This window comes from Limulus polyphemus, unplaced genomic scaffold (genome assembly GCF_000517525.1).
Source record: "Limulus polyphemus unplaced genomic scaffold, Limulus_polyphemus-2.1.2 Scaffold52, whole genome shotgun sequence".
Taxonomy (NCBI): Eukaryota; Metazoa; Arthropoda; class Merostomata; order Xiphosura; family Limulidae; genus Limulus; species Limulus polyphemus.
The window spans coordinates 998,645-1,010,437 of NW_013665662.1; the positions used below are offsets into that span (position 1 = coordinate 998,645).

Sequence of the window (11,793 nt, forward strand, 5' to 3'; positions counted from 1 at the left end):
GTCTAACAAGTATATATAATTATTAATTACTCTTAGTTTACGAAACTAAGTTTCGCGCTTACTTTGTGGTCTCAACTAAAGGTATATTAATATTAATTATTTCCATTTTGGTACAAAAGTTTCGCGCTTACATTTGTGGTCTCAACTAAAGGTATATTAATATATAGGGACTCTACATGAAAATTATCACAATTAATTATAATTTAACTTTTTTTTATTTATTGAGAGAGCCAAAACTGTTTTAATAATGTATTCATTTCTAATTCATGGTTCTAACAGCTAAACTAGAAATCCTGCTAGCTGATGGTTGTAGGTGCCGATACCAGACACTATCGGTTTAACTAAATATCCGTATTTATGGATATTAGGAACTCCATACTTTATACCAGAAGGAGTAACAACTGGTTATATTTTAATATATTCTTCATTAGTCAATAAATTACTCTTTTTCAATTTTGATAAACATTTTCCAACTTAACTTCTCTTCTTTTAGTTGGATTTTTTATGTAGTTTCGTGAAATTATTACTGTCTTTTAATTTATTTATTAAGATAATCCATTTAATCTGAAATAACTAAACTATTTTTTATCAGGTTTCATAGCGACTAATATTCATTTTTATTTAAGCTTTTAAGAGCCTGAAATTCCTTCTTATTTATATTAGTAAGTTTTATACCAGAGCTACAATCATTCAAAGATGTTAATTTATGTTTACTTGAATTTTATTTTGTTAAAGGATTCATTGCTTTCCTGCTAAATAGTTTACTAAGACAGTTGCTGAAAAAAACTGTTCAAAATTCAATAAATAATTCTGGTATTTAAGTTTTATTGGTGGAATGGGATATCTTAAATCATGGTCCAACATTTGTTTTTGTATGTGACTTAATCAGTAATTGGAAAAATTTTAAATGATTTTCTCAGGATGATTTAAAAAAAATTATTTGTTCACTTTTACCATACTTATATTTTCTGAATAATTATTTCTACATTTTATCAGAATACTATTATTTTGTGTAATTATCCAACTAAACAGATGATTCTAATCTAATTTACTAACTTACTTTTGAGATATTATATTATATTTGTCGTTTGATTGCTTTGTCTATTTTCAAATTTGTTTTACTCCAATTTTAACATTTGCTTCTTAAACCGTATTTACTGTCCAGAATAATATAGCCATGAGATGTATTCTTTACAATTAACAAACTTTGGTACTACGTTATATATTTTACATTGTTCCATAAAATATAAATCCAACATATTCTTACAGTACTTAAAATATAACTTTCTTGTTTTCTCTAAACAACGATTTTGTGGAGCGATTTTATCAATTACGAATAACTGTAGCATAGATTTACGTTTCGGAAAACTAAGAAATATTATAAGTCTTAATACCAGTAAAACTGTATACTTCGTTGTAACTGTATGGATAAACTGTAATTATTTGATACAAGTACTTTTTACATACCGATAAAATTGTTTCATAATACAAGTATATTTTTACATATCGATAAAATTGCTAGAAACCGGGTTTCGATACCCGTGGTGGGCAGAGCACAGCTAGCCCTTTGTGTAGCTTTGTGTTTAATAACAAACAACAACAACTTTCGTTTGTCAGAAAACCTATCCAAAAAAATTGGTTCGCATTTTTGCTCAAAGCTATAGAAGGTTTATCCGTGGTAGCCATCCATCATTTTCAACGGATAGGCTAAATGAAAGATAGATAGCCAAAAATCACCCACTGCCAACGCTATGGTTACTCTAATCGAAAAGTGGAATATGACTATCACCCTAATAACGCAACCACGCCCCCAAAATGCAGAGAATAATTATTGATATTTGTTTTTGGCAATAACCACCAGGCCACGCCGGTCCTCCACGAAGTAACAAAAGCAGCAAGGCAGTAGCTTTAACGTTAAACCTTTATGGTAGAAAATAGGAGTCACTTAATCCAGTACATTAACAATTTACTGTGTTTACAGGAAAGTCCGTTAAGCTAATATAAAAAATAATTATGATAAACTAAACCCTTGGAAGCTACAATATAAAACTAAGAAAACAATAATTTAGAGTAATCCTAAAAAAGTTTGTAAGCATATTTAATGCTATATCATATAAATATTACTTTATATTTATATTTGTATATACTCATATTAATATATGTTAGTATGTACGTGACTGAGTTATAACCGATTTTTAAAAACGTGATTTGAAATGATTTACACTGCTGGAATACAGTTGGCTGCTTCACTACATATGTTAATTCCGTAAGGTCCATACTTGTGTTATGACGGCTTCACTATATATGTTAAATCTGTAAGACCCATACTTGTGGGATGATGTTTGTGTTGCGCCAAAAACTTTTACTACAGGCCTTGTGTTTTGTTTTTAACCACGTTTTGATGACCTACAATATATTTAGAAGTATTGTTTTTGTATTGATGCGATTTTTAAATAAAAGAGAGAGATGACGCTGTATTATAAATGTCTATTACTGTCATAATAAAAACCTCTGACTATTAAGATATGTAGATTTCTAAGGTAGCCATTAGTTTTAAAGTATCAAAAATAATCACACGTTTCAGATGATGTTTAACAAGTTCCACTAGATAACACATGTTTGTTACAGACGATAGGCTTAGTGTTTAACGTGTATCAGAAGGTTAGAAGCCGCGATAAGTCACTAAGCAAGCTCCGCACTTCCAGCTATGAAGGAGCTCTAAACGTGAGGGTCAGTCTCGTTATTAGGTTAGGAATAGTCACGCAGGCACGGGCTCTGCTAACTGGTTGCCCACCCTCTGGTCAGTAGTTCTAAATTAGAGCAGCTATGCTACCGCTCAGATTGGAAACATCTCATAATCTTTTGGATACTGATTAGGCAGTTCTCAAGACATCTCATGATCTTTTGGATACTGATTAGGCAGTTCTCAAGACATCTCATGATCTTTCGGATACTGATTAGGCAGTTCTCAAGACATCTCATGATCTTTTGGATACTTATTAGGCAGTTCTCAAGACATCTCATGATCTTTTGGATACTGATTAGGCAGTTCTCAAAACATCTCATGATCTTTTGGATACTGATTAGGCAGTTCTCAAGACATCTCATGATCTTTTGGATACTTATTAGGCAGTTCTCAAGACATCTCATGATCTTCTGGATACTGATTAGGCCGTTCTCAAGACATCTCATGATATTTTGGATACTGGTAAGACACTTCCTAAGGCATTCCTTGTTTGACAAAATAATTTACAATATTTTGAAATTTTGGTTACATGTAAATAAAAATACACAGTCATATTGATTTGGCTTCTAAAGTTCCTTATTTCTGTTCTAAACCTATGTATGTTTCAGCATAACTGTTTGTACATTTATGTATTATGATTAAAATTGTTCTATAGCTGCAATCTATATTTGAGTCCCAAACCGGGATTTTATTATTAGTGTACAATAATATAAACTGCATATTTCAGTTTTTCTTATTGTTAACTACTTGGTCTAATAAATATTCAAGGCAAACAAGGTAACCTAGTGAATTATTGATCAACTAAGTCTAGTTTAACATTATTAGTGAATTGAAATTTATAATGGACAAATTCAGAGAAATTAAAAAAAAAAGTGATCTGCAGTCATTCTAGAATGATTCTTGTCATAATTATTAGGCTTATTGACATTTGTTATTATATTGCCGTTTTTGATTAAAGGTATTTTAATACAATTTACTTTTTAGATATTATTATTAGCAGACACAAACACACACATATACATTGAGAACATAACTTATGACTTAAAAATAAAATATTTACAAATAATTTAGAAGCACTTCATATACTGTTAAAATCTATCTGTGATCACCATTTCTCAATGCTAACAACCCAAGGTTGAATTTTCCAAATTTGTGAGAAGTATGAAAAGAAGCGGGATTTACTCTCAAGCAATGAGTAAATAGGTTTCACTCCTGGTCATTTATCACTGGCAATTGTTTATGTGTAAGTGAGTAAATATATTTCACTCCTGGTCATTTATCACTTGCAATTGTTTATGTGTACTACAGATCCTTCCAATAAAAATATTTGCAGAATGTGGCGCTCTATGTTGCATGATTTGTGTTTGCATTGCTTTAAGTTTTTGTATTCCAACACTTGGATTTTGCACCATTAAACTTTAGAGGAATGTAACGTGGTTTCCATAAGCTACAACACGGACTGTCCCAATGATGTGTTACTTCAACCCTATAAGTGTGAACTAAAGTGTCGTTTCCAATTGTATATATGAAACACGAAGATGACATAAAGGTGGCCAAGAAGACCGATGAACCCAGGACAAGACTAGTTCCTGATCTTACAGTGTCACTTAGACTCTTTCCACATAGAAGCAGAAGCTCTTTTATGCCCTCCAAAACGCATTTGTCTCCATAATAGACTCAGATAGGCTGGTTTGTAGTCACAGAAAAACTGTATTATATTCCCATTGTCCAAGCATCACAGCTAATCTGACTTGGGCTATTCAAGATTGGACGCTTGTGCTCTTTATGAATGATTCATTCAATTTACTTGGCTTTACAGGCCATCAAACCAGAATTTGAAGACGACCACGGTAACTCTAATCACAACACAAACGTATCTAAACATGAATAGTTAAGATCAGAGGTTATCATGGTCTGGGATGGCATCACTTTCAAAGGAAAAACTGACCTCTATGTGTTCCAGGACGGTTATATGGCAGCTATTCTGTACAGGCATAAAATCCTGGATATTCATATGAAGATTCACATTGGTTACTATGTTAGCAACTCCTTTCTTATGGATGCCAATGACGTATACACTGTGCTCAAGAAGTTAAAGAGTTTCTTCAGAATGAATTCATACAGGGTGTATGGGACAGTCCGCTCGATTCTGCAAACATAAATTCAATCTAAAAATCTAGAACTCCCTCGATCATGCTGTTTGGTCCACCTTTCTATGTCATTGACCCTCCACCAGCTTATAGGTAACCTTATTAAAGAATGGGACTGTCCATTTCAGATCAGGAGCATACGGAACTCATGTCAGGCAGTGATCAATTCTTTTGAAAAGCTCACTAGTTATTGATAATATTTGTTGATTTCTGATAAATTCAAAATACTTTTAATAAACCTAAAATATTTCAATTTGAGAGACATCTTCTTACATATTGAGTTATGTAGAGAAACAACTGAGAAAATAATACATTTTATGTCTGAGAACATATGAACGAAATGAAGTACACATATATTATTTGGTTAACAGTTATATGTTACTTATTTTAAAAGGAATCCGTAGCGCATTTTAAGCAGCATAGGAACATTTCGTATGTATTCCTCAGCAGACAAACGATTATAAGTAAAACACTGGAGTGTTTCAAAGAAATGAAGAAACCTCGTACGAAGCTTAAGTACAAAACACGTACCCAACATTGAATTGTAACATGTTTAATGATAAATTGTCAGTGAAATATTGGATCCCAAAAGGCAGAAACATTAATACATTTGAAGCTAACTTACTTATGAAAATATACTAAGCATAAAAAGCATGTATCAATAATTGATGCTTTGCAAACAATGGAAATACGAGGCGAATGTATTGAAAAACTGGGAAGTTGTTAACTATATGCTTTAATTTGTCTTAGAAAAGGCTGAGCTAATATTTAAATAATTCCAAATGTTAAATAAGTCAAATTACGATCTGTAAAATAGTTCAAAGCAATTACAGTCTAATAAGTCAACATAACAACAATGTACAAACATAAAACAACAGAAATATCAATATCAACATTAATCCTTGCACGTGGCAGAGCCCGCCTACAAACTTACTGTCCAATCCAGTGCTTCTATTGAAGGATGTTGCGCTGAGTTTGCTAATTCACGCGAACTATGGCGCATATGCATTTTTAGACTCTCCACCGGACTCTCTCAAGGGTCATTTCCTAACACAAGATCCTTTGGGATTTTCTTCATCATCCAGGAGCGTGGCGCTTCTGTTTCGTCAAGTGACATCGTCTGCAAACGCTAAGTCGAGCGGAAAAGAAAACCTGGCATCGACAGTACAAACGCTCAACGACTAACGAAAGCATCCTTTCAACCTTCATTCTCTAGTTGTCCATGCGCGTAGGTAAGTGATTTGTTGGATCTTACCTCGAAATATTTTATTTAAAAATTCGTTAAAGCATTCGAGGTTCACAAGATATTCAAGAGTTATAAATATTTAGGGCAACTTCAGAATTTAATTAGGCTTGCACGACGTCTATCAACCTAGTGAACAATTATAAAAGAACACCTGCACGGAGATTTACTGGTTTACGACCCACGTGCTGGAAAATTCGATTCTATGCTGGGTGAATGAGCTGAAAAAAACCTATGGTGCCTGACTACTGAGCAAAAAACATGGGTTTTTTGTGTTATATAACGGCTGACAAGGTTATGAACCAAAACTGGCTTATCGGCTTAGCACTTTAATTTAATAGATCCCAGACTTCTTGTTACTAAACTGTGCAAATATACTGTCTTATCTAGCGTAAATCTGTATGTTTTCTTTATGATAACGTATAAATATGAGATATAAAGTAGCTCTAAAAAAATTCTGAGTCATTACAGTTATGACTGTTTGATAAACAGATCTTATATTTAAAATCTAAGGCTTGTTTGTTTAAATTATTCGCGCAAAGTTACAGTGGCTATCTACGTATAACTGTCCCTAATTTTAAACTGATATGGTAGAGGAAAGGCAGCTAGTTAGAAACACCTACCGCCAACTCTTGGCCTATTCTTATCTGACCGAAAAGAATAACTTAACTGTGAGGCAACGTGACACGAGCTGAGAAGCCTGAATTTCATAATCTGGGCACGCTTACCATTAGTTCAAAACAGAAACTAAGAAATGATATATTTTACATCAAAACATACAATTTAGGGTACTCCAGAAGTAACTTTCTTATTTTGAAGCTTAATAAAACCATTATTACTAAGCGTAAATAAATGAAACTTTGTATACGTTTCAATCCGACTGCGAGGTTTATGCTAATATCAAAATGAATGTAATATGTAAATTTTTATCAATTAATTATTAATTGATTGATTATTACTGAAATATTTATTAATATAATAGTTTTCATGATAAGTGTTAAACATGGCTTCCATTGTTGACCGTCAGCAACACCAAAAGTATTTTTAATATTTTACAACTGTGTGTATTTAATTAGTCATAATTAGTGATTAATTAATAAAAATATGCATATTATCAATTTTGATGTTATCGTAAACCGCATAGTAAAATTTGATCGTATACAAAGTTTGTTATTTACGCTTAATAATGATTTTTTTAATAATGTTCAAAATAGGGCAGTTATTTGTGGAACAGTTCGTAAATTAGTGGCTCTCACAGAAAAAAAATGTCTTTTAACTATTTACGCATACGGCTTAAGTAACTGAGACTAACATCAACAGAGCATATAAATACATTAAGCATTAAAGCAATACTAAGGATAAAAATATCAAAAGTCCCCCTTTTCTTTGCGAAGTCTCTATGCAATAAATAAATATATGTTTCATATAAAATGAATCTTTTTTTAATGCAATAAATATTTTGTGTTTGAAAATCCTAAGAACGAAACTGAAACACATATTCATAGCTCAGCAAGTAAGTCTGTAGGCTTACAGCGCTAATTTTGGGTTTCAATAACCTTGGTGGGCAGAGCACAAATAGCACATTGTGTAGTTTTGCACTTAATTACAAAAAAACAATCATCTTTTTTTATAGAAAACAAACGATATCTTGGCTTTACAGATGAAAAAGATAGGCCTATAGTAGCAAAGATCTACATAGTTGGGCAACTTAATTAGCTGACTGTTCCAGATTATATAATTATTAATATTTTATTGCCACGCCTCATTATTACCACATGTTAATTTATTTCAGTTATTTTTTGAAGCATTAATTATTCTGAAGTTTTGATACCCGTGAATCCAGAACCTGGACTCACGTTATATCCTAGTACGTTTTCTTCAACCTGTATCACTGTAGACAACGGGTATAATAAATTTAAAGTTGGTATTTACAACATGAACGGTGTTTTTAGCGACACACGGGCTAAACGGCCATACCAGAGGCCCAGGGCTCAGATATAGCTGCCCCTAATTTTTGATTACTAACCAGAAAGAGTACATTCAGCCAGACGCGCCCGTTACCTGCACGTCTACTCTTAACAAAACAGCGTGATTAACTGTGCGGATTATGTTCAGCGACATCTTACGGGCTTGAACCTTGGACCTTCTGATCCGCAACCATATCGCACGCCTGGTTCTTTAAGTTTGGAGTTAAAAGAGAGGTAAAGTTGAATTTGTATGTTATTTTGGATATAATAAATAACAGTTAAACTAATACTACAAATTCTCAATAATGCCATATTTGGGAATAACAATGCACTACAGTCTAAATAAGGAGGTTTAATGTTAGTTGCTACAGATTCAGTTTACAAATGTAATTAGTGTTTAAAACTTCCGCAAATATAGTTCCTCTCTGAAAAAAAATTAAATCACAGTAGCCTTGTCTCTACAATGAATAGACTACCTATTGTGCTGATAACGACCTGATAATTGCCTGAATTCATCCATAATATTTCAGAAAGTGTATTGTTAAATTGTAACCTATTCGTCCAGGGAAATGATCTGTCATTGGCTCGCTAAGAACCTGTTTTTATTTTATTTTTATAGTTGAGGTAAGTGCTATCTTGAAACGGTTGTTAGCTATCATATAATTTGTCTAAGGTACACTGACGGCTGTTGAAGGAATCAGTCTTTTGAGTAATGTTTGCTGTACTTTACAAGACTGTCCAGTCGTCGTCTTCCAACAGTTGGCGACCACAGCACATCCTAGTGGCAGGCATACTCCCTTTAAATTACAACTGCTTATAGTCTCTGATGAAAATGTTTTTTTTAACAGCCAGACGAACATAAGGTTTTTGATAAAGAAGTTCCTGCTAAACGGGCACCCATTTTCCTGTCCCTTTGATTGTCGAACAAAATCATTGTTCTTACCCAGTTCCTTTGGGGTATAACCATCATATAACTGCGTCTTATATCAATGAATCTCAACGAGTACATGTCACAATGCACGATCAGTTTATTTTACTCAAAACAATATATGAACGGAGAGTTCTTGAAACGTATGTGCAGAGGAATGTGAGATACCAATAAAACGGCCAATCATAGACCACATAAAAGTAAATCGCCATTAGATACGTACAAAGATGTATTTCTTTTTGTTGATTTTACAAAATTAGACTCGTGAAATATTCACCCACACAAACTAACAAACGCTTATTTAAAAATCTTATTGCTATTTTGTGATGGGCGTAGTGGTCTAACATATTTGTTTGTTTGTTAAGCACAACACTACAAAATTGGCTATCCGTGCTCTGCCCATCGCAGGTATACAAACTCGATTTCTTGCGTTATATGTCCTCATACTCACCTCTGAGAAATCAGGGAGCATCATATACGTTTGAAAATAAGGCTAAAATACTAGATAATGAAGTGGTCGCTAATGTACTGGTCACAAAGAATGTAGAACTGATTTTGACGGCCAGATGGCCTGTAGACTTACCGCTGAGCCACTGGGCGAGGGGAGCGTAAATAAGAAACAGAAAACTACTAATATAGTTTTGAACCTGTTAGAAAATAGGGAGGGTTGTAGTACATGTATATTTAAGTTGAATGTTTTTGTAGAGTTGACACCTTCAGCTATGTTTATATAAATGTTGTAAGAAATCCTCGATTTGGTGAGGATCTGTCATTAACGAAGCAAGACTCAGTTTTCATAAGGTCTTCAGTTTGGAAAACGCTTGCTCAAATGACATCATCACGTAGCCTAAGAAATTTATTTCATAAAGACTTAGGACTTATATGAGTGGTAGCTCATCATAAAATGTATTTCAAGCTTGGTTCTTATACCAACTATACCATAAACGCTCTATCGTTAATTACTACGAAATTCTGATTGTACTAAATAGAAATATACACAATTTTTAATTTATCAAAAGCTCATTTAATCGTAGATATCCATAAATAAATATGGAAAGTAATATTTTGAAGAATTTGTTTCTCACGTATAATAAAGATGCTATTTAAGGGTCAAGTAATGAAATATTGAAATGATTTAATTCACAAACTGAGGATAACTCCTGGTTTGTGTTCCTGAAGATTGAAACTCAATCAACACACTTTTGGTATGAACAAGTCATTTCGAAGCTGTAACAGCACAGTCCAGTCATGCATAGGTTCGCGGTCACATAAAGCAATTGTATTTCCTCTAAGAACATAAATGCTTTCATGTGTCCAAATTTCTTCATTCGGACCTGACTGTCAGCCACCCCCAAAACCAACAATTAATGAATTATTTTGTTTATTTTTTTGTTAAGCATAAAGCTACACTGCTATTGGTAGAACAGCCTGTAAACTAGCACAATGCTCATTGCGGGAATTGAAACCCGATTTTTAGCCTAAGCCGCCTGGGGGGTGGAACTTTTTGAATTTCATTCTCTAAATTTAGACATTCATTATGAATAGTTTCGGTTTCAAAAAACAAAACGCTTATCAACACAATCCATGCAAGTACTCTAAAAGCAGGAGTCAATGCATCTCAAGGTCTTTGATGTTTTGTTTTCGAACCCAGACTTATAACCGGGAGACTCTCCCATAGGTTTACCGTTCCAGACCGATACACCGTTCCAGACCCTTGCTGTGAAGGTTAGTTTATACTTAGAGTATACAGTAGGCAATGAGACTCAGAGCACCTGCAGTTCGAATGTTGGAGAACAGGGATGCATACAGTACTTTACTTAACGTTTTTCTAATATCTTCTAATAACAACCACTTATGTTTATATAACATGTTTTAACATGAAAGTTGAAGTTTAAGCATTAATAAGTATTTTGATAGTTTCTATGTGAAAAGTTACTTTCATTCTGCTTTCCAATTTGTTCTTGTTTGAAAGCATTTAGTGACGGTCGATTTATAAATGACGTGGGTATCATTATGTCCAAAAACGTACTTAAATTATTTATATTCTCTTTGTACTAACATATATATAATCTATTGAAATTTATTATTTTGAAGTTTACGTTACTTTATTTACGCCATCTAGTGAAATAAAATATCAGTTTTATTACAAAGTCAAGTGGTAAGTCATGCGAACAGCAACCAAAATCTATCAAAATTCCAGAATTGGGCGCCTCTCTTACTATAAATTGCCACACGGATTCAAAATATTGGATGATTTCGCTTTCCTTCCAGTTGTATTTTCCACTCGATTTGACCGTGAGCACATTGTCATGTCCCGAACGATGTGTTCACTATTTCGTTCGCCCGAAGTCCGCTATGAGGTGCCAAACAGCTCGTATATTCAAACTTTCATTCCATTCACTATCCCCTGAAGGTTTAAAAACCACTGAGGCGAACGACGAGATTAATTTTAACTAAATTTCTTGTCAGTCGTTCGACTACGTAGCGAGCATGTAACACTATATAATTCAATGTGTTTCCTGCCGAAACTAAGTATGATGATCGTGGAATATTTCACATATTTAGGTTGGCAAAGAAAGGTCGAAAACTGATTAGAATTAATATATATATATAAAGAGATTATTAGAATTTTTTGTATCAATAGCAAATCTATGAAGTGACTGGATTGCACGTAAGGAAATGTTTCGCAGTGTTTTAAAAAGCTAACTAACTTGTTTGTTTGTAATTAAGCACAAAGCTCCACAATGGGCTATCTGTGT

General features: G+C 33.3%; 1 protein-coding gene across 1 annotated transcript in view; it reads left to right on the top strand.

Moving 5' to 3' along the window:
* The first annotated feature begins 5,973 nt into the window (after positions 1-5,973).
* The window catches only part of LOC106463340 (paired box protein Pax-6-like), a 127,733-nt gene continuing 121,913 nt past the window's right edge, over positions 5,974-11,793 (top strand). Inside the window, exon 1 of the mRNA XM_022391191.1 lies at positions 5,974-6,128. The gene's annotated coding sequence lies outside the window, so the exon portion shown is untranslated. The remainder of the gene's footprint in view (positions 6,129-11,793) is intronic.